The sequence below is a fragment of the Echinops telfairi genome, unplaced genomic scaffold (genome assembly GCF_000313985.2).
Source record: "Echinops telfairi isolate 266 unplaced genomic scaffold, ASM31398v2 ScPeMD7_8;HRSCAF=38, whole genome shotgun sequence".
NCBI classification, from domain to species: domain Eukaryota; kingdom Metazoa; phylum Chordata; class Mammalia; order Afrosoricida; family Tenrecidae; genus Echinops; species Echinops telfairi.
The window spans coordinates 15,120,872-15,145,253 of NW_022103905.1; the positions used below are offsets into that span (position 1 = coordinate 15,120,872).

At 39.8% G+C, this 24,382-nt stretch overlaps 1 protein-coding gene and 1 pseudogene across 6 annotated transcripts in view; both read left to right on the plus strand.

The window, feature by feature from the left end:
• The window catches only part of TCF12 (transcription factor 12), a 346,882-nt gene that overhangs the window by 152,351 nt on the left and 170,149 nt on the right, over window positions 1–24,382 (plus strand). The gene's annotated exons all lie outside the window — the stretch shown is intronic.
• On the plus strand, window positions 5,438–6,480 carry LOC115868193 (annotated as a pseudogene).

Sequence of the window (24,382 nt, forward strand, 5' to 3'; positions counted from 1 at the left end):
TTATCAAGGGTTTAGGAGGAGGGGAGCGGTGAGGGAGGGAGAAAAATGAGCTGACACCAAGGGCTCAAGTAGAAAGCAGGTGTTGTGAGAATGATGAAGTCAACATATGTACTAATGTGCTGGACACAAATGATGTGTGTACGGATTGTGATGAGTTGTATGAGCCCCTAATAAAATCATTATTTTAAAAAAAAAAAAAAGTAGGGTCTTGGAAGCCCACAAGAAGAGTCGTTAGGAATAGGAATTGACTTGATAGCAGTGAGTTTGGTTTTGGAAGTGTGGGAATTAAATTACTTCTAAGCGATAAACTTTTCATTTACTCTGAGCAGCTGTTGACTAAAAGTATTTCTATAATTCAGTTTTAGGTAACATTTTCTCAGTTGGAGCAATTATGGGGAGGTACTTCTTGGTTTCTTTGGGTTACTGATAGTTATTCGAATATCTTAAATGGTCACCCATAAAATCAAGATCTGAAATAAGTCGTCATATCAAATAACTGACTTGTAAACTGCTATTTTCTCACTTGAAATGAAAAAAAAAAAGAACAAAAAAAACTGCCTTTAGTAGACTACTTTTTATTTTCAGTTTTAACTCTCCAATATAAAAACGTTTATTTGTGTGTAAGGAAAGGGAAGATAACTTTGAAAAGATAGATCACTATGTCCTTTTAAAAAAATTTTAAATCGTTGGTCATTGTCAAGATCTGAATTACTGAGCTTCCTTCCCTTTATTTTTAATAAAAATGATCAAATAAAGCAGCTCAATATAACAATGTAGTTTAAGCAATCTGAATGACAATAGCTTGCTTTTTGGAGATGGATGCTTCTTGAATTGTAGAGCACTAGGCAATCCAACTTGATATGAGCTGAAGTAATTGAACTGTTAGATATCCGAATATATGGGTTTTTAACACTCTATAGGGTTACCATGAGCAGATTCACTTTTCTAGCTGTTAGATAATTTAAGGGATTTTTAGGCTGGAAACTTAAATTGTTAAAAGCTTAGCAGAGACACGGGTGGATGTATTAACGCCATTTGGATCTGCGGGTATCTAATCATCAGAACAGGTAACACTTGAGAGTGGTGCTGTGCGTGATGAATGTTCAGAAACAGTTAAAACTAATAGGGAAGCAGGAACATATTTCATCATTGCTGTCAACATATGAAAATACCACTGAAAGAGAGGGATCATATATCTAGGGAATGTGGTTATTTTGCATGTTATGTTCAACCATAAGCATATTTGCCTGAAGTTATGGCAGATTATAAAGTGCCATTGTCTTTCATGATGTTCTCAAACACTTTAATGATTTTGTTGTACATTGCAAAATGAGAAATTTGGTCTAACAAGGGTTGATAATGATTCAGTGATAAACAATTTGCACCAGAAAGAGTCATTTCTATATTTTTCAGCTGTTTTACACAGAAAGTAAAGCTGTTATAGTGGATCAGTTCGAATCTTTTTCTAATGAATTCCAGAATTATCCTGTTGATTTGTCAGTATGGAAAGAAGGGTTTTTGAGTGAAATAGCAATATCCTGTTGCAAATCAGTAATTAGCATCAAGCAGTTCTGTACTATATTAAAGTCAATCTGCAAAGTTTTTGTCATATCTCTGAATAGTATTACTGTCACCAAGTAACCTTAACTGTTACTAACTGCTTCCACTTCTGGTCCATCTCTCCACTCCAGTACCATCTTCACAACTTCAGTAAAAATTTTTGATAATCAGTTCTATTTATAGTGATAGTAATACTAGTTTCTCAATTGGACATAAATTCAAAACAACCATAAGTGATTTTGAAATGAAATTTTAGTCGAGGTATTTATCAAAGCCCACTTATTTTTAGGAGATACATAGTAGAGAGAGTTATATAAATGGGAAACTTAAGACGCCATTGTCCAAAGTTTTCCTTTTCTCTAAAACCTTCATACCTTCCTCTATTTTATTGAAACTTCGTTTTGCTCTAGAGACAGTTTGTTAATGTTTTATTTTTTAATAAGTGACGGCAACGTGTGGGAAAAGCATAAGGGAAAAAAAGACTAAGGGTTAAGTGATCTTGATTTTTTTAAACAAGATCTTCAAAATTACCTTTATCATTTTGACAGGGTAATCATGGGAGTTCTCACATGTCTTCACAACTGTTAAAACAAACAACTCCCCTTAAACTCCAGTCTAACACAGCAATCTTATAGGACTGAGCACACTGCCCTATAGAGTTTCCAAAGTTGTAAATCTTTGTAGAACCAAACTGCCACATAGTTCTTCCACAGAGTGCCTGATGGGTTTGGACCATTGACCTTTGCTTAGCATCTGTGCTTTCAGCCATGGTATCACTAGGGCTCCACTACAACTCTAGAATTATATAATTTCATGATTTTATGCAACCCTAGAAAATACTGTGACTAGGATGACAATAATTATTTTTCAAGTGATAAAATTAGGGCACAGGAAAATTAAGTAAATTTTTAAAAATGGGGTTATAGAACCAGTCAATGACAAGTCAGAGCCTAAAACCCGTGTCTTCTGGATCCCAATCAAATTTTCGTTCCGTTAAGCTATCCTCTTTGTCTGTTAGGTACTTGTTCTGCTGTTATACTGCTTTCAGACTCTTAGTAGCTCTCCATTTCCCTTAAATGATGAATATGGAGACAAGTGCTGCAAGAAGATCCTGAAAACTGTGTGTGCGTGTGTGGTATATATGTAGTAAAATCATTTTGGAAAACATGGTATGTCTTACATTCTCTCTTGGAGACTCAGATGGTTCTTTAGAATATGAAATACTCAGAAAATTTATCTCCATAAAAAGATGTTACTCTTTCAATCCTTTCACATATTCACATGACACAGAATCATTTTTGTAAAAGGCATCATTAGGCTCACGAGAACTGCTTGGTTTTCTATGGAACACAATGTAAAATGCTTAGAGGTTGTTTCAGTAGAGAAGACTGTGTGTGTGTGTGTGTTGCTGCACTGAAGGCAGGGTGAAAAACAGGCCTCAAGGAATTGATGGAATATCAACTGACTGAAAAATATCCATCCTTGTGCGTGTTCCAAAGAAAGATGATCCCAGATTATCTACAACAAAATTTTACTTCTGTGTGATAGTAATATTGTTCAATACTTTTCACACCAAAAGGTGCAAAAAGTATTGAACAATTTTAATATAAATGTGTACAATTTTGCTGTAGATAATTTTTAAATGATTGCAGCAGTACGTAGAAAGCTGCCAGAAATTCAAGCTACATTCAGAAGAGGATGTGGAAGGATATCAGATGGATATTACTTGAAAGAAGAGAATATCTGAAACAGCCTGACCTATGTTTTTTTGTTTTAAATCATTTCATTAGGGGCTCATACAGCTCTTATCACAATCCATACATACATCCATTGTGTCAACCACATTTGTACATTTGTTGCCATCATCATTTTCAAAACATTTCTTTCCACTTGAACCCTTGGTATCAGCTCCTCATTTTCTCTCCTTCCCTCTCTCCTCTCTCGTGAACGACCCCTTGATAATTTATAAATTATTATTATTTTTTCATGTCTACGCTGACAGATGTCTCCTTTCACCCACTTTCTTTTGTCTGTCCCCCTGGGAGGGGATTATATATAGATCATTGTGATCGGTTCCTCCTTTCTCCCCACACCTTCCCCTTATCCTCCTGGTAACACTACTCTCAGTATTGGCCCTGAAGGGTTTATCTGTCCTGGATTCCCTGTGTTTCCAGCTCTTATCTGTATCAGGGTACATGCTCTGTTCCAACCAGATTTGTAAGGTAGAATTGGGATCATGATAGTGGGGAGAAGCATTAAAGAACTAGAGGAAAGCTGTATGTTTCATTGGTGCTATGCTGCACCCTGACTGACTCGTCTCCTCCTGGTGACCCTTCTGAAAGGGGATGTTCAATTGTCTATAGGTGGGCTTTGGGTCTTTACTCTGCGCTTCCCCTCATTCACATTGAGAAAGATTTTTTGTTCTGGGTCTTTGATATCTGATACCTGATCCCATGGATACCTCATGATCACACAGACTGGTGTGCTGCTTCCATGTGGTGTGTTTCTTTGTTGCTTCTCAGCTAGATGGCTGCTTGTTTGTCTTCAAGCCTTTAAGACCCCAGATGCTGTATCTGTTGATAGCCGGGTACCATCAACTTTCTTCACATGGCTATGCACCCATTTTGTCTTCAGTGATCATGTTGGGAAGGTGAGCATCATGGAATGCCAGGTTAGTAGAACAAGTGTTCTTGCATTGAGGGTATACTTGAATACACATTGAGAGACATTGAGGTCCAATGTCTGTCTGCTTCCTTGATATTGGACATGTAAATAGGTGTACATAGATCTATTTCCCTATCATTATATATAAATATATTTACATATGCTTACGCCTTTATTTAGACCTCCATAAATGCCCGTTGCCTCCTGCCTCCTAGTTCTTACTTCTATTTCCTTTTACTTTCTTCTTGTTCCACTATCACACTTGGTCTTCATTCGGGTTTCAGTAATTTCTCTGAGTTACATTTCCCTTGATCAAGCTCTTACCAGACATCCTACAACTTCCTCGCCATTGATTTTAGATCACTTGTTCCCTTGTCCCTGAGTTTAACTACCCCCTCCCCCACTTCCTTTCCCTGCCTCCCATCTCCCATGTCTTTGACAACAAAGACATTCAACCTATATTTTATTGAGTGTGCAAATGCATTCCACCCTGTGGATCATAGATATACTGCAAAGAATAAGGGTTCTGGAGCATTTAATTGTGGTCAGATGGTACCTGTACATTGACCAAGAGGTAGTCATTTGCCTAGAACAAAGGGATACTGCGTGGTTTAGTATTGGGAAAGGTGTGCACCAGAGCTATTGTATCCTTTCACTATGCTAATTCAATCTATATGCTGGAGCATATAATTTGAGACATTAAACCAAGAGCCTGACGTGGGGGTTTGAAGACACACTAATAAACTGCAGTACACAATGACAAAAACTTTTCATGCTACAAATGAAGAGAACTTTTAAAATGCTGATGAAGAGTAAGAACTACATCCTTCAGTATGAATTATACCTCACCATACAAAATCCCCAAATCCTCACAACTAGACTAACAAACAACATCATGATAAAGTGTGAAAATATTGAAGTTTTCAAGGATTTCATTTTTCTTGGATCCACAGTGAACATTCATGAAAGCAGTAAAGAAACCAAAAGGTGTATCCCATTGGGCATTTTGTACTGCAAATGACCTCTTTAAAAAGTGTCAGATAGCAACAGTGGCACATTGAGGACTGGGGTAAGCCTCACCAGGCTCGTGGTGTTGTCATTTGCCTCATATGCATGCAAAAGGTAGATAATGAATAGGCAGACTGACAAATACTTGATGCCTTTGTTGGTGAAGAATAATGAGGCCCTCCTGGCGCGGTCCCTGGCACCAGACATGGCTGTGCCTTCCCTTGTGGCTAGGGTTGCTGCTCGCTTGCGCCGACCCGTGCCGGTCCCACCCCACTCCCTCTGCCTCTCGGCAGCACGAAGTGAAGCTGTTGTCATTTCTGGAAGAAAGCTTGCCCAGCAGATCAAGCAAGAAGTGCGGCAGGAGGTGGAACAGTGGGTGGCATAGGGCAACAAACGACCACACCTGACTGTGGTTCTGGTCGGGAACCCTGCTAGTCACTCCTACGCCCTCAACAAGACCAGGGCCGCTGCAGATGTGGGAATCAGCAGTGAAACCATGTTGAAGCCTGCTTCAGTTTCCGAGGAAGAGCTGCTGGACTTAATCAATAAACTGAACGGCGATGACAGTGTAGATAGCCTCCTTGTACAGCTTCCTCTCCCAGAGCACATCGACGAACGACGAACGGAAGGTCTGCACTGCTGTTTCTCCAGACAAGGATGTCGATGGCTTCCACGTCATTAACGTGGGCCAGATGTGTCTGGACCAGGATTCCATGTTACCTGCTACCCCATGGAGGGTGTGGGTAATAATTAAATAAACAGGAATTCCAACCTTAGAGAAGAATGTGGTTGTGGCTGGGAGGTCCAAGAACGTTGGCATGCCCATTGCCATGTTACTGCACACCGACGGTGCCCACGAGTGCCCTGGAGGTGATGCCACTGTTACAATATCTCATCGGCACACTCCCAAAGACAGCTGAAGAAACACACCATTCTTGCAGACATTGTGGTGTTTGCTGCAGGCATTCCGAATCTGATCACAGCGACATGATCGAGGAAGGAGCAGCTATGATTGATGTTGGAATAAATAGAGTTCAAGATCCCATAACTGCTAAACCCAAGTTAGTTGGAGATGTGGAGTTTGAAGGAGTGAGGAAGAAAGCCGGGTACATCACTCCAGTACCTGGTGGTGTTGGCCCCATGACAGTGGCGATGCTCATGAAGAACACCATCATTGGTGCCAAAAAGCTGCTGAGACCTGAGGAGCAGGAAGTGAAGTCGAAAGAGCGTGGAGTCCCATACAACTAAGGATTATAGCTTCTGTGTCACCAACAGCGTTCCAAGCCAGCACACAAGGCAAAACAAGCCAATAGAAAATGTAATATTCTTTATTTATTGGACTGAGATGGTGCGAAACCATACTTTGTATTTATTGAGAGCTTCAATGGATGGGTGTTTGCAAGGTAACTGAAGTTCCTTACAGGGTAGCTCTCCGTTGTTGTGCTAGGTCTTAGGGTCTAGCCAAGAGCAACCATTAACTGAGTGATTTAACACGGGGGGGCATTGTCTCATTGAGAATGGGTGCTGAACTCTGCCCAGCCACTTCAGTTGCTAACACTTTCTAGAGTGACTTTTCCCAAGTGCTACTCCAATCAGAACTGATAGTTTAGGTTTCCAACCTACTGAGTTCAACCGGTCAAACCAAAGGGGAAATGTTGATAGAGAACATTGGGTATAGATAAAAAAGGAAGACATGATAGTCATTGGGTATTTTCTTTACAAGTACCCTGATGTGTACATGTATTCGTTGGTAACCAGGCTTTTCTGAATAAAGTAGAATTAGGTGGGAATGAAGGAAAGCTACCTGCCAATTTACTCCTCAGCAGTCATACAGAGGGTTAACTGTTACTCACATGACAGGGCTTGGGGAGGGTCTCTGTTACAGCTCTTGTCTTATGTCTGATACCATTCAGTGAGCTCTCCCATTTTAGTTTTCCAGAGCTTGAGAAACTTGTTATTTTATAAATTATTCATGTGTGTTGTCATCTTTGGCTTTGGCTATATCTTTACAATTTAATGTTAATTTTTTATACTACTAAAGGGTATCTATGTGTTTTCTTGTTTATCTTGAAACCTATTTTTGGAAGATAAAACCGTTACAGAGTTGGGTGTGGTGATCATTAGGCAGCTTATGTTCCAAGTATGTAACTTATCTAACTTATGTAACAACAAAGTGTTGTCCAGTAGCTGTCTGGGTTTCTCCGATGTACCTGCTGGTTTACTAGAAAGGCTTTTAAGAGCTTGAGTTAATAATTGAAGGAAACCAGGCTGTGATGAAAGCATTTTTTTTTTAACGTTTATGTCTGGTAAAAAAAAAAAGAATAATGAGTAGACAGCACACTGCCAGGTAAGCAAGCAAACCTGTCCTAGAACAGGTACTGCCAGAATGTTCCTTAAAAGTGAAGGTAGTGAGACTTTATATCACCTACTCTGGGCATCTTGGTTGGTAGAAAAACCAGAGAACCAAACTCACTGCCATTTAGTCCATTAGGACTTATAGTCACCCTGTAGGACAGGGTAGGACAGCTCCAGTGGGTTTCTGAGACTGTAACACTTTTCAGGCATAGAAATCCTTTTCTTTCTCCTGTGAGCAGCCGGTAGGTTTGACCTACTGATCTGCGGTTAGCAGTCCAATGCTTGACCACTTCTCTACCAGGGGAATCTTGCTTCGATGAAAAAGAAGCAAGAAAAGAAGATCCTCATGGATGTTGATTGACAGTGTCTGCCAACATAGGTTGAGACAGCAGCAATCGTGAGGACTGCCTAGGGCCAGGCAGTGATTCATTTTGTGGTACACAGTACCATTTTTTGGTTAGCACTGAGTCATTGGCAACTAACAACAGCAACAAAAATCATTCATTTTAGGCATCTAATTTAACAGTTTGAGTTCAGTTAACTAAGTACGTTATTGTTAAACCTCCACCTAACAAGTATTTGATTTATAAGCTTGTTTATATATTTATAAAAAAGTCAACTGCCCCCTTCCCTTGCTGGGGGAATCTCTTTCCATCACCACCCACCTTTCCCGACGTCACCTAACAAATACTACCCATCTTTCTTAACCACCCCCCCCCCACCACTTACCTTTCTTACCTCTAGTTTTAAATAGTCTTTCTTGTAGCGAGAAAGCACTGTCATGAATTTAATATAAAATTATACACTATAATTAATTATTAATTTAACAGACTCCTAAAGTCACAAAATACATAGGAAAATCATTATTTTCAGCGCTTTAAAGCACAATAGAACTCTACTTGTAAAATACACATGGAGTTAGTTCCTTTACTAAATAAAACAGTAAGAATTACTTTAGTTGTACTTGTGGACAACAGTATGGCATAGGATCTGGTTTGATAGTGTTTCATAAAGATGTGTTCTTGCTCTAATTTCTAAGGTTTCATTAACTCCACATCTTATGAAGGGATCTGAGTGATGCATATATTCTTCAATCTGCATAATCTAATTTTCAGCTCCTTACGACTGGTAGGAAGTTCTTGAAGAAACCAAAGCCTAGGAAAAAGGAAATAATTAGTAGGTAAAATAGACCTATCCCTCTTGATTTTAATTTAGTTCACAGCCCCTTTATATTGCAGTTTATTTTTTTAAATGTTTCTAACATTATTTCACTTTTTACTTTTTCCACATTTCTTTCATACACTTTTAATTTTCTTGATACCTGTTGTATTTAATTGATTTTGAGTTGACTGTAACTCATGATAACTTAAACTAAAAAAAGAAAAATAAATGAAATCCATTACCATCAAGTAGTTGATGTCAACTCATAGTGACTTACCCTATAGGATAGAATAGAACTGTTCCTTAGTGTTTCTGGGATTGTAATTCTTTACATGAACAAGCAGTATCATCTTTCACTTGCAGAACAGCTAGTGGATTTGAACTGTCAACCTTGTGGTTAGCAGTGTATTGCTTAATCCATTGTCCTGCCAGGATGATTTCTTGGGAATTGGATGGATCCTCATTAATCAGTCTGAACTATAAAATATCTTCTTCCTTTATGTACATATCCATTCATTTATTCTGCAACTGTGTCGAAGTATGTGTACTATATAAAGCCGAAACCAAACTCACTGCCATCGAGCTGATGCCAACTCATAGTGACTCTATAAGACAGGGTAGAACTGTCCCTGTGAGTTCCCTAAGAGTAGAAAGCCTTGTCTTTCTCACTCAGAGCTGGCTGGTAGTTTTGAACTGCTGATCTTGTGGTTAGCAGCCCAATGCGTAACCACTGTGCCATCTATGCTCCTTATGTACTGTATGGCAGACCTTTGAAATGAATAAGGTTCTGTCTTTGCAGAATTTATTATCTTAGTGGTATGATGAGGGAGGTTAGTTAGGAATTTCATTCATTAATAGATATGGTAGAATATGGGTGATATAAAGAAATTCTTGCAATAATTCAGAAGAGATTTTATTAGGCACAGCTAGAAGTAATCAGGGAAAATGTTTCTGTGCAGTTTTATTTAAGCCAGTATATATTAGTCAACACTTTTCTATAAAAAGTGACAAATGAAATTTAACTAGTTTAACCCAAAGTAAAATTTAATGGCTAATGTAATAAAGAGGGCCAAGGGTAGATTGATTTTTTTAGGCATGATTATCCAAGCATTCAAATGAAATCATGAGGTTTCCCTCTTTTTCTTTTTCTGAACAAGTGTTTGTTGAATAAGGTAAAGTAGGAAAAGGCAAATTGGGACTGGGAGTTGGGGTGTGAGAAGTAGAATAAGGCATGTGTGTGTCTTCTCTATTCTCAGATTCTTCACCCTCATTTCTCAGACTGCCCTACATTGTCCTTTCTTGCTGCCATATTGCAAGATATATTTTAGAGTTATAGAATGTGTTCTTTCAATGGGAATTTCAATGGGAACATTAATTTTACTTATAATGCTCTGTTCTTAGAAACAATATTTTCTCCCATACGATCACCCTGATTCCACAACATAGAGACAACTTCTGCTTCCTTGGTCTGGGTACAGAAGCTGCAGCTACTTGGTTACTAAAGAATACAAGAAAGATTGGTTTTTAAGAAATGTTTGCAAACTCAAGCTCTACAACATTGCTAAGAGCTGCATCAGAGCACATGGTTGAGAATTTGGGACACCATTTTGTTAGGAAACCTTTTAGAGCAGCATTATCAGAACATGCCTTCTTTGGTCTAAAAACATTTCAGAAACAGCTTATGTAGTAGAGTGGTGTTGCCCTTATCATTTAGTATAGGTTTTCTGAGTGCTTTGTTAAAATTAAATGCTTACATATTAAAATTTTCACAAAATGTTTCAAGTGGACCAGACCCTCGAGGTCATCTAGCTCAGTCAGTGTTCTCTGTTGTGGGGTGTTTAGAAATAGGTGGTTGTCATCCAGATTGGGACAGGGGAAGTTTACAACTGGCATACTCACCCATACCTCGAAACTCTGGAAATCTCTTGTAAAGTGAAACGTTTGTACTAGCTTAATTATTAATCATAAAATTTAGATTTAAAACAATAACAAAAATCCATTGCCATTTCATTGATTTTTGACTCAGTAACTTTAGTGGGCAGAGTAGAATGGCTCCATAGGGTGTCCAAGGTTGTAATGTTTGCTGAAGCCATATCTTTCTTCCTCAGAACAACTAGTGGGTTTGAACCATCAAAAGTTTTGTTTAGCCTCTGTGTTAGGCAGGGGTATTTAAAGAAACAAATCCAGTGACACTCATATGTAAGAAAGAGCATTATATTTAGAAGTAACTATATATGAAGAAAACATCCCAGCCCATCCAACTCAAGTGCTTAAGCCCAATACTAGTCTATAAGTCCCACTTCAGACTCACACAGCCGCATGAAGTGTGTGTGATGCAGGAAGATCCCAGGCTGGTTATTGCAAAGTCATGTGGCTCTGAGGCTGGTGGAAACATGGCAGAGCTCCATTAGCTCTCTAGGTTAGGCATCCTCAAAACTATGGCCTGCGGGCCACATGTGGCCCGCCGAGAACATTTATCCAGTGTTTTTGCCCCATTTTGTGTTTTTACTTCAAAATAAGATGTGCAGTGGGCATAGGAATTTGTTCATAGTTTTGTTTTTTTTTAAACTATAGTCCGGCCTTCCAACAGGTCTGAGGGACAGTGAACTGGCCCGCTGTTTAAAAAGTTGGAGGACCCCTGGTCTAGGTGATCAGAAAGTAGGCAGGTCAAGGTAGAGAGGTGGGGGGAGGTTCCAAGGAAGCACCATCAGGTTATGACCTGATTGACAGGTCAGATACCACTGGTACACTTTTATAAATCTGCAAATTGACATAAAATTATGTAACTACTAAAACCTCCAGTCCTAATGAACCACTAACGCTCCTTAAGTGTTGATTACCCACTACCATCGTGCGGATCACAACCCATAGTGACACTATTTGGACACAGTAGGAGGGGTTCCCCAGGCTGTGACTCTACTTGGAGCAGCTGGTTTGCACGGGTGACCTTTTGATTAGTAGCCCATCCTTAGCCCATTATGTCACCAGTACTCCTTAAGGTTTGATCAACCACCAAATAAAAGTGAGAAAAATTAATATGAAAACATCCTAAATTGCTTTGGTTTAGATTGTACCGATGTAATTGTTTGAAGATACTCAACTCTTGAGTTGTGCAAATTTTGCTTTATTTCCGTTTTAATAAACGCATTTTAAGCAAAGCCTCTCAAAAGAATTGAATAATTGGAATCTCACTATTATTTCCGTTTTTTGGGTTTTTTCCTTATAAAATTCAATTTTTGCTTTTCATAGCTCATATTTTCTCTGACTTCCAGTTTGGATTTTGTTTTATGGGCATTTTAAGTTTTTATGAGGAGGACCAGAAGTTGCTGGTCTACTTATATTTTTAGACTCATTCTCTCGCTCTCTCATTCATTCACTCATTCACCATTAAAATTTTTTTAAATATGCATATGGCCGAGTTTTTACATAATTATTCCCATTTGAAAAGAACTCTTTCTCTTATGTGTGGTGTGGTGATTTTGGTCATTCTTGTATAACATACTTGTTTTTCACTTTGAGTTTACCTCTAGAGGATTGTCGGCTCCAGACAATTGGTTACATGAAATTTCAAGGGAGTCACAATTAAAAAGAGATTGGAGGCTTCTTTGCAGCAAATTAAATAAATTAGCTTATTTACAGTTAATTGTCAGTGTAATTAATTTTTCTTGCATACTTTTCTAGACTGTTGTTGTTAGGTGCCACTGAGTGGGCTCCGACTCGTCGTGACCCTGCTGGGTCCAGCAGAACGAAGCCCTGCACACTTCTGCACCATCTTCCCACTTGGTATGCTGAGTCACTGTTGCAGCCACTGTGTTAATCCACTTGCCCAGGTCTTCCTCTCTTTTTGATGCCCCTCCACTTTACCAAGCATGAGGTCTTTCTCCAGGGACTGCTCTCTCTTGATAACATGTTGAAAGTCCTGAGAAGAAGTCTGGCCATCCTTGCTTTAAGGAGCATTCTGGCTTTACTTAAAACACAGATTTGTTTGTTCTTTTGGCAGCCCATGGTACTTTGAATATTCTTCACCAGCCCTTTAATTCAAATGCATCAGTTCTTCTGTCTTTCTTATTCAGTGTCTAACCTTCAAGTGCATAGGAGGTGATTGAAAATACCATGGCATGGGCCAGGCACACTTTTGTTCTCAGAGTAATATACTAGCTTTTCTTTACTTTTCATAAAGAGCCAAATAGTAACTCATTTAGAGTTTATGTGATAGGAGTCAAGACCAAGGATTTTTATAAGTGTTTATGGCACTCTTGGATAAGCCCTACTGGCTGCTTTGTCTGACAAAGAGGAGGCTGTTTGCTCCCGTAGATTTACAGCCTCAGAAAACCAGCGTGTGGTCCCTATGGGTGGGACTCTGTGGTAGGTTTTTTTAAAAGTATCTTCTGTTACTGTTAGCTGCCGTCAAGTTACTCTAGCTCTTTTGTACAAGGGAATGAAATGTTCCTTGATTGTGCTTCATCCTCACAATTGCCATCATCATAGCTCTTGACAAATCCATCTCACTAAGGTTCTCCTGCTAATACACAAAAAGTGGTACCCTCCTCCAGAGATTGATGCTTCCAGATAACATGACCAAAGTAAGCAAGTTGGATAGTATTCTTTTGGGATTCATAAGATTTTCATTGGCTACTCTTTGGGAGCATGTTTCCAGGTCTTCCTTGCTAGTCATTTTTTATCAGGATGCTTCACTAAAACCTTTCTACTTTGGGTGATCCTGATGGTATTGAAATTCAAGGTAGAGTTTCCAGCATACCTTTAATGCCCACGCTATTGCAGTACAACAACCTGGTAGTCTGATAGTGTAGGTACTGAAATAACTTTCTACAAAGGAGAAAATCTGCTAGAAGCTCATAAGCTATATATAAAAAATAACAGTTGGTAGATTAGATTTGGCGACCTTGTAGAAATAACAAAAACAATTTTAAACAAATAGCAACCATGTCTTCTGCTGAAGAGCTAGGAAGTTGTACATAGGCAAATGTCAGCCTTGTATGAAATCATTTTTATCCCTTGCCTTTCTATAATCTGAAAGGAGTAAATAAGGTTATTTGGTAGAGATGTGATTGATGGGCAAAGTGCTTTAGAATGGAGAGAATCTGTGATAGGAAAAGAGGGTCACAATTATCAGAAAAGGATCCTGTTGATTTAGTGAAAGCCTGTACCTACAACCTGGGAATCTCCTCAAAAGATATGAGCAGGCAATCAAAATTTTTTATAGGTCTTAAGTTGAATATTTTATAAAATAAACATAAATTATGGATTTTATTATAGCCTAGCCATATATCTTTTATCTTTTTAGAATGCATACTTTTAAAATAGTGTACAGTGCTTTGTAATTTGTGTTTAAGAGATTTTCTGATTTGATAGTCTATCTTCAATTTCAAGCTATCAGTCTAAAAGATTTGAGAGAGGCTAACATGCTATTTTTGTTAAGTGGTAGTTTTATACATTTTTGCTCAGGTTTACATAAATTAAATAATGGTCAAACTATTGTATTCACGTGGGTATTTGCTACCCTTTCTAGCAGCTAGGACTTAACAGGCAGGCATTGTGTTGTCAAGTAGCCCTGGTGGTGCAGTGGTTAAGTACTTGACCATCATTATATGGCATCTGTCTTCACCCATTGGTTCTTGCTCATCTCTGTGTCCATGCTGCCCCTTACATAGACAGTTTCGTTTGTGTTTAGATGAATAGCTATGAAAGAATACAACAGATAGTTAATCCTGTTGTTGTGGGGAATGCCTAAAAAGGGAGGGAGACTTATTCTATACTATGTACCCTTGAGTTTTGTGTCAGGTGCATGTATTAACTGCACAAGAACTAAATATTTTAAAGGTTGCTAACATTTTCCCCCTTCTTTGTGTTTTGATGTGACCTGAGAACAGAGTATGCCTGGGAGCACTGAGCCAGTTGAAAAAGGAAACCCAGAGAGAGGCACTTACTTAGAATTAGATTCCCACCCACCACGCCCTTTCCCTCCAGACACTGTTAAAAAGGCTGTGTCTTGAACTTTAGAGCCAGATGCACAGGCATTCACTGTATTGAGATCGTGAAGTTGTTTATATACAGAAATACTTGATCTAAATGCTGCCATTTACTCATACCTCTTGTCACTTAACTACCATAGTTAAGAGCAGGGGTCCTCAAATTTTTTAAACAGGGGGCCAGTTCACTGTCCCTCAGACCTGTTGGAGGGTTGGACTATAGTTTAAAAAAAACTGAACAAATTCCTATGCACACTGCACATATCTTATTTTGAAGTAAAAAACAAAATGGGGCAAAAACACCCAGTGGGCTGGATAAATGTCCTCCGTGGGCCGCATGTGGCCCGCAGGCCATAGTTTGAGGACTCTTGGTTTAGAGTCTGACAAGTAAACTGAGTGCTGTTGAAGGTAACAGCCTTAGTATAAGCTAAATGATAACTAACTCGAATAGTAGAAATAGTTATTGTATAAGTTATAGGAGATAAAATATTTATAGGGGAAAAAATAGGAACCTCAATCTAAATTTTATACAGTACACATTAGTTGATTCAAAATTAAATGTAACTGATAAAAGCTTTTAGGAGAACAAATAAAAATAGATTTAAGTAAAAACAGTTATGAGTTGTCCCCCAAATAGGTGTTAGCACCCTGGGCTCTATCTTCATCTATATGGATGTATTCCTACGTGGGAACCAGATTGTCTTTGTAATGTTAATGAAGCCATCTGTGTGGAAGTGGCTTCAACTTTTGTCTCTTGTGAGATCTATAAGGAGCAGCATAAAGAGGTAAATGAGCAAGGATGCCTCCCCCCCTCCCAAAAATAAAGTCAATTACCATTGAGTCAATTTTAACTCATAGAGACCCTATTGAACAGGTAGAACTGCCCCTGTGGGTTTCTAAGGCTATAAATCTTTACTATAATAGGAAGCCTCGTTTTTCACCCATGGAATAGCTGTTGGTTTTGAAGTGCTGACCTTGTGGTTATCAGCCCAAAGTGTAGATGCCACATAATGATAATAAAGGAACTGAGGAATAGAAGCTAAAAAAGAGTAAGCTCTTTTCCCAGTGCTAACAGACAACCAGATAGACAACCTTCCTCTAGGGCCAGTGACCTGAATTTGGACTTTAAGCCCCTAACCATTAAGAAAATAAATTTGTTTGTTACGGTGTCCTCTGTGGTATTTAGGTTACAGCTATTCTGAGAAACTATGGCAGAGAAGTCTTTATAATCTAGGGTGAGGTCAAGAGTTCTTACACTTGCCATTAAAACATGATCCATCAAAGGAAAAATTTATCAATTGCACCTCCTCAAAGTTAAAATTTTTTGCTCTGCTAAAGACCCTGTTAGTGGCTGAAATGACAAGCTACATATTGGGAACAACTATTTGCAAATAACGTATTTGACAAAAGACTGCATTTCAGAATTGAGTATTAACTTGGGAAAAATATCAGCAGGGGTGGCATGTGAACACTTTGGTGCCTGGAGTGGAGAGAAAGATGGCAAGCGCTTAGGCTAGAAACACTGAAAGGCCCCATAGTTGGGTTTTCAGTGACAAACTGTACCTAGGGCAAACTCTTGTCACCTTTTCCTTACCTCCCAGAAGACAGCTAGAGAGATGCATCAATATACTTTATTCCTGTCTGCCCTCATTTTCAGTTGGGTAACAAATGAGGTTGCAGATTACATTGACTGCCATTTATAATCCCAATTAGATAAGAAAAATTCCCTCTTCTTTCCTAGAATCCTGATCTTGCTTAGGGAATTCTTCAATTTGGGGGTTTCCATCAATCACAGGGAGCTGGCTTCACAGAAGTAGGAAAATTTAGAGAGGTGGTAGTGGTAGGCCCTGGAGTTGCGTGTCTTAGACAAACAACTCCTCAGAGGGAGTCCTGGCCAAGTACCTCTTGGGAGGAGAGCTGAAGACAGGAGCCGATTCTTAGAAAAAGAGTAAGAGAAAATATCAGTAAGCACATTAATAATTCCCCTTTGGATTTAAAAAGAATTCTACCTCATTTGTTAAGTTTTTCCTAAATTTGTTTAAAACTCCTGCCATCTAATAAGTATGTGTAGAAAGATCCAGTACTAAATGAAAACACAGAGGCTTGCCTCTGTGTTGTCAAAATTTTTGTGTCCTTTGCAAAAGTACAAAGGATATAATTGCGGATCTTCTACTTTTTAAGTTGTAATAAACTACTATGCATTCATTATACATCTTAAGGTTTTTAGGAATGTTTTCCAAGTAATACTAATGTAGATAGAGTCTTTGGGACAGCTGCCCCCACCCTCTTTTCTGTGACATCTGAAGTAAAAACAAACTCCCCTTCTTCAAAAGAGATTTAAGATGAAGTGGTAAAATCTCACATTTGTCTTTGTTTCAGTGTGTCATTAGTCTGCCTGCTGCAGGCTGTCTTTATCTAGTCTGAGGACAGCAGTCTTCCCGGTGGGCCTCCTTCCTCTGGGCATTTGTAGCTGTGCTTCAGTGGAGTGTGGTCCGCGGGTGAGAGCTGCAAGAGCTAAGACAGCAGCTAGTGTCTGGTGTTCAGATTCTATTCTCCGAAGGGACCAGGACATCTTATCTTTCCTTTTTTTTCTTTCTTTACTTCTTTTAAGGCAGCCATTTGGAAGCATGCACACTAATTATAATTATTAACAATGCAAATAGGAAAATCTATTAATTCCTTAGCTTTTAAAGAATAATTGCTCTATTCTTTGTAGTTTCCTTATGCCTTTTCTGAGTGCTTGACTTTCTGTTTTTATATCTTACCGTCAGATAATTTCATTCATTCTTTTGTTTACTTAACGTAACCTGTGTCCTAGGTTAACTAGTAATTAATTATAAGTTCAGTTTACCTGAACCTATTGTCATACATAATAGTCTGCATTTTTGTTGACATGAATAGTCAATGCTGTTTTACAGCAAAAGTAAGTAGAAATTGTCAAAGGGAGATTAACTTGATTTTCTACTTTTCCTAGTAAAAATGTGAATGTGTGGGTATTTATTTAAGGCCTAGTTCATGTTCTCATTGAAATAATTTACATTTATCTTTTTTAATCATTTTATTGTGCTCGTGCAACTCTTATCATAATCCATACATACATTCATTGTGTCAAGCACATTTGTACATATGTTGCCATCATCATTTTCAAAGCATTTTCTTTCTACTTGAGCCCCTGGTTTCAGCTCCTCATTTTTTCCCCTCCCTCCTCCCCTCCTTCCTTCCCTCCCTCCCTCATGAACCCTTGATAATTTTTTTTTTCATGTTTTGCACTGTCTGATGTCTCCCTTTACCCCCTTGTCTGTCTTTCATCCCCTTGGGAGGGGTTATAGGTCATTGTGATCGGTTCCCCCCTTTCTTCTCCCACGTTTCCCTTACCCTCCTTGTGTAGCTACTACTTTCAGTATTGGTCCCGAGGAGTTTATCTGACCTGTATTCCCTGTGTTTCCAGCTCTTATCTGTACCCATGTACATGTTCTGGTCTAGCAAGATTTGTAAGGTAAAATTGGGGTCATGATAGTGGGGGGGCCGGGGGAGAAGCATTAAAGAACCGGAGGAAAACTGTATGTTTCATTGGTGCTATACTGTACCCTGACTAGTCCATCTTCTCCCCATGACCCTTCTGTAAGGGGATGTCAGTTGCTTACAGATTGGCTTTGAACCTCCAATCCACACTTCCCCCCACATTCACATTATGATTTTTTTGTTTTGGGTCTTTGATACCTGATCCCATCGACACTTCATGATTACACAGGCTGGTGTGCTTCTTCCATGTGGGCTTTGTTGCTTCTGAGCTAGATGGCCACTTGTTTACCTTCAAGCCTTTAAGAACCCAGACACTACCTTTTGATAGCCAGGCACCATCAGCTTTCTTCACCACATTTGCTTATGCACCTGCCTTGTCTTCAGCGATTGTGACAGGAAGGTGCGCATCTGAGAGTGCTGGATTATTAGAACAAAGTGTTCTTGTGTTGAGGGATTACTTGAGTAGAGGCCCAATGTCCCTCAGCTTCCTTAATACTAAACTAATATGTACATAGATCTATTTCCCCATTGTCATATATAAATATATGTACGTGCCTATATTTAGATCTCTATAAATTCCCTTTGCCTCCTAGTTCTTTCCTCTATTTCCTTTTACTTACCTCTTGTCCCACGATCATGTTCAGCCTTCATTTGTGTGTCAGTAATTCCTCTCTGTTACATTGCCCTTGATCAACCCCTACCAGACCTCCTATACCCCCCTCACCATTGATTTTCGGTCACTTGTTCCCTTGACCCTGGGTTTGTTAACACCCAATTCTACCCTCCCCCCACCTCCACCTCTTCCGTGTCCACTCCCCCCACCCCAACCCCGGGAACTGTCGTTCAGTTGTTCACTCTTCCAGCTTGTTTAACCCATCCATCCTATCCAGATAGACACACAGCGACAACAGTATGCACAAACACAAGACTGAGCAAAACAAAGCAACAATAGAAAGTAAAACCATAGCTACAACAACCAAAAAAGCCTATAAAACTATAGACCTTGCACTATACAAGGTCTATTTGTTGTCTTTTACAAGTGTTTTCCAGTTGAGTCTGATGGGGCACCAAGCTCTGGCCCCAGTCTATTTTTGGTGTTCTCTGGGGACTTCATTGCTCTGCTCTGTTGCACGCTGCCAGCGTTTTAACTCAATGTGGTGGGGTCAGGGTGAGCACAATTCCCGCCGTGTGTCTCCATTGTTGTCTTCCATGGTCCTATGGGTCAGTGAGGGACGTCGAATCTCGTGGGGCCAGCTCTATGGTCCTCTCTTTGCATTGGCTGCTCTTGAGCAGAAATATTGTCCTCAGGGCATGGTGGGCCAGGATGTGCTTCACTTCCCCCCCCCTTCATTTGCTCCTGCATGCTCTGAGCAGACACGTCCCTCTCCTTGAGCTGTAGCTTCAGTGCTGTCCTCTGAAATGAATTCTTCTGGTGGAGTGGGGGGCTGTCAACATTTACATTTATCTTATTTCAAGTCAAATCACAATTGTACCTTAAGTCAGCCATAAAGAATTGCTACACAGTGCAAGTGAACATGCTAGATAACCAGAAAACAATTCACTTTTGAAGCAGCAAAATTAAGGAGGCTGATGGGCTACCTCTAACCTGCATATGATGGATGAAATAAAATTTGAATTAAAGATCAAATGGTCCTTACATTTCTAATGAGAAATTTTATCTGTCATTTAGTATTGTGGAACATCAGACAGCGAGATCTTGGAAAAAGTAAAAATAACTCTTCACCCAGGAAGTTGTGAAGATACAGCTTTCTCAGCATGCATACTCAAGATAGCATAGCAATGTGTGATCTATCTGGTTAGTGTCATAATGGATTACCTTGAAAGATAATAGTCCACGCAAGGGTCAAAAACACACAGTAGGGGAGATTTAATTAACATGATCTTTTTAGATTCAAAATCCTGACAGTTTTTATTCATCTGTTTATTAAGAGTTTGTTATTTTAAATCATGCTGTTTCAAAGCATTTTAACTGTACTATAGTTAGAGAAAAGAAACACGCTATTGCCTCTGAAGGCACTGACGGAATAGAGTAGTGTCACAAATAGAGTGACAACTACAAGACACTCCATCTTGGTGGCTATGTTAATAATAGGTTCTGACCAAGTAGTGCCACGCTTTTATTTTTAATATGAAATAAAACCAAATGCCTATGCCAATTGAGAAACTGAAATCATCTTTCTGTAATCGCATTATTTAATTCCTCTATAACTTAAGGTCTTAGGAATTTGATTGGAGGTGTGAGTGTGTTGTGTGTGTGTGTGTGTGTGTGTGTGTGTGTGTGAGTGAAAGAGGGGGAGAGAATGAATTGGGGATATAGAAACTTTCTGTAAAGGAAAGAAAAGAATGCAGGAGTAGAAATATGGGCTGCTGCCTTCTGTCCAATTCAGGAAGTCTTTTATGTATTTGTTTATTTAACAGTTTTATTATTCACATCACTACAAGTCAATGATATTAAGAAGAGTTGTACAATCACACGACAGTCAATTTTAGAACTTTTTTTCTTGTTGTTATTAGCTCCCCAAGAAAGTCTTTGGAGATTCTCCGTCTGACTCTATACAAGTTGTTTAGACTGGGCCTTGGGAGAATAGATACATTGAGCATCTAAAACTGAAACAGGGCTTTTTTTTTTTAAATCATTTTATTGGAGGCTCATACATCTCTTATCACAATCCACACATACATCAATTGTATAAAGCACATTTGTACATTCATTACTCTCATCATTCCCAAATTTACATTGCTCTCAATGTAAACTCCTGGCATCAGCTCATTTTCCCCCTCTTTCCCCCTCATGAACCCTTGATAATTTATAAATTATTATTTTGTCATATCTTACACTGTCCGATGTCTCCCTTCACCCACTTTTCTGTTGTCCAACCCCTAGGGAGGAGGTTATATGTAGATCCCTGTAATTGGTTTCCCCTCTCTACTCCACTCTCTCTCCACCCTCCTGGTATCGTCACTCTCACCACTGGTCCTGAAGGGATCACCTGTCCAGGATTCCCTGTGTTTCCAGTTCCTATCTGTACCAGCCAGATTGGTCTTGCCAGATTCGTAAGGTAGAATTTGGATCATGATAGTTGGGTGGGGAAGAAGCATTTAGGAACTAGAGGAAAGTTGTATGTTTCATCGTTGCTACACTGCACCCTGACTGGCTCGTCTCCTCCGCACGACCCTTCTGTAAGGAGATGTCCAGTTGCCTACAGATGGGCTTTGGGGTCTCCACTCCGCACTCCCCCTCATTCACAATGATTGGATATTTTGTTCTTTGATGCCTGATAACTGATCCCTTCGCCACCTCATAATCACAGAGGCTGGTGTGCTTCTTCGATGTGGGCTTTGTTGCTTGTCAGCTAGATGGCCGCTTGTTTACCTTTAAGACCTTAGATACTATATCTTTTGATAGTCAGGCTCCATTGTCACCACATTTGCTTATGCACCCGCTTTGTCTTCAGTGATCGTGTCAGGAAGGTGAGCATCGTGGAATGCCAGTTTAATAGAACAAAGTGTTCTTGCATTGAGGGAGTACTTGAGTGGAGGCCCAATGTCCATCTGCTACCTTAATACTAAACCTATAAATATATGCACATAGATCTATTTCCCCATTCTCATATATATACATATGTACATGCCTTTATTTAGACCTCTATAAATGCCCTTTGCCTCCCAGCTCTTTCCTCTATTCCCTTTGACTTTCCTCTTGTCCCACTATCATGCTCAGCCTTCATTGGGTTTCAATAATTCCTCTTGATTACATTACCCTTGATCACGCCCTACCAGTTTTCCCACACCCTTCTCACCACCAATTTGGATCACTCGTTGTTCTCTTGTCCCTGGGTTTGTTAACACCACTTCCTTTCCCCCCATTTCCCCCTCTCCCATGTCCCCCTGGAACTGTCGATCCCGTTGTTTTCTCCTCCAGATTGTTCATCCAACCTATCTTATTATCCCCAGACCTGCGGAGATAATAACATGCACAAAACAAGACAGCGCAAAACCAAGCAACAAAAGAAAACAATAACAAAAAGCCAACGACAAAACAAAACAAAAACACAACACAACAACAACAACAAAAAAGAAAAGCTTGTAGTTGGTTCAAGGATGGTTTGTTGGCCTTTTGGAGTGTTTTCCGGTCGTGTCTGATGGGATGCCAAGCCCTGGCCCCAATGTCTGTTTTTGGTATTCCCTGGGGACTTGCTGTTCTGTTCTCCTTGCTGTTCTGTTGCACATGCTCAATGTGGTGTGATCAGATCGGATGCACTTCCCACAGTGTGTCTCCAGTGTTGTCCCCTATAGAGCTGTGGATCAGTGAGGGATGTCTTGTCTTATAGTGGGTCCGGCCACATGGTCCTCTCTGTGGATTGGCTGCCCCCGAGCGGGAATCTCGTTGTCAAGGCTTGGTGGCCCAGGATGTGCTCCATTCTCTCTTCCTCCCCCTTCATTTACTCCCGTGTGCTCTGATCAGACATGTCCCTCTCCCTGAGCTGCAGCCTTAGTGCTGTCCTCTGAAATGAATTCTTCTGGGGGGAGGGGCAGCTGTCCATGTAGTTGGGATTGGAGCCAACCCCTCAGACCTCTCCACTGGTTCCTTACTCCATGCCAGCATGTTGCGTTCACATCTTGGAGCACCAGGTTGAATTCAGGTCCCTCTTTGTGCCCTAAAACAGGGTTTTACACACAAAATATTCCTATATTCATTGAATTGTTAGGGTAAAAGACAAAAAGTACACATGATATTGCTGTAGCTGTATGCCCTTGATTTTAACTTCACTATAGAGTGTGCCAGATTAATTTTTACAGGAGGTAATAATCAAATCTTTTTCCCTCTGTAGTGACTGGTACTTTTGAACTGCCAACCTCTCAGGCTCCTTCTACATGATAATACCAAACCACAACCAAACCCAATGCCACATAGGCTATTTGGTTTTTTTGGACCATAAATATATATTTTTTAAAAAAGAGTTCCATGTTACTTGATCCATATATCATACAAGTCAGTAGTTCAATCATATTAAGATGAGTTGTACAATTTTTACCACAAGCAGTTTTTGAACTTTTTCTTGAGGCTATAAATCTGTATAGGAGCAGACAGCATCCTCTTTGTCCTGAGGAATGGCTGGTGGGCCTGAACAGCTGACCTTGTTGGAAACAGCTCAGTGCCTAATCCACAGTCCCACAAGAGCTCCTTAGTAAGAGGAGATTGAAATAGTGATGTGTGGGTTGATTGATTTTGGTGAGTATCTCCTGAGAAGAACAAACACTTTTTTGGAGAGGGCCAAAAGAACACGTTTGCCAGAAAGTGGTAAGAGAACAAGTAGCGAACCCCATGCCTCCATTTTTTGATAGCTAAAATGAAAAACTAAAAATCTTCAGGGTGAACACAGGACTATTTTGAGTGTATTGTTTATATTCTGAATAATGTGATAGAGAGGAAGTCACAGTCATTTGCTCATTTGCTTGGCAGGGGACAGGGGACATTTTCTGACTTAGGAGAGCATCACCATCACTGTCAGCCCATGACTGATTTCTGTGAAGCTCGGCTCAGACACCTACTCTCTCTAACCTTTATGCCGATTTCTACATCACCCATCCCTCCCAGGCACTCTGCTTTCTCTACTAAGTTTAATACTTATAACAATGGCCACATACCACTCACAGTATTCATTATGATGAGGTTTACTCTGGAAGGTTGCAGTTTAAGATGAGAAACCCCTCAGAATACATAAAACTTTTCCATCAGGACAAGTCCTCTTAGCTGTGTCTCCTGGCTGGCCTCTATCTAGCTTTGTGCTATTGAGATCTCTTGGACTGGACTGACCTCTGCCCTGCTTAAGCAGGTCTTAGTAAGCTCTTTTAACTCTGTTGGTAAATGCCAGGAAGCACTCCCATTCTGCCAGTAAGTGTAGGCCCCAACGTGCTCAAGTTTCTATGTATTGGCACATCCCTTTGCAACCACCTTGCTTCAGGGGCCAGGAGGCCCTATTGCCTTATCTTGCTGATCTCCTACTTTTGCTGCCTTTCTGTTGCTGTTTCTCTGCCATGGCTTCTGGTCATGCAGGCAATTCTCAGCATAGGGATACTGGGTTCAAAGGACAAGCTTC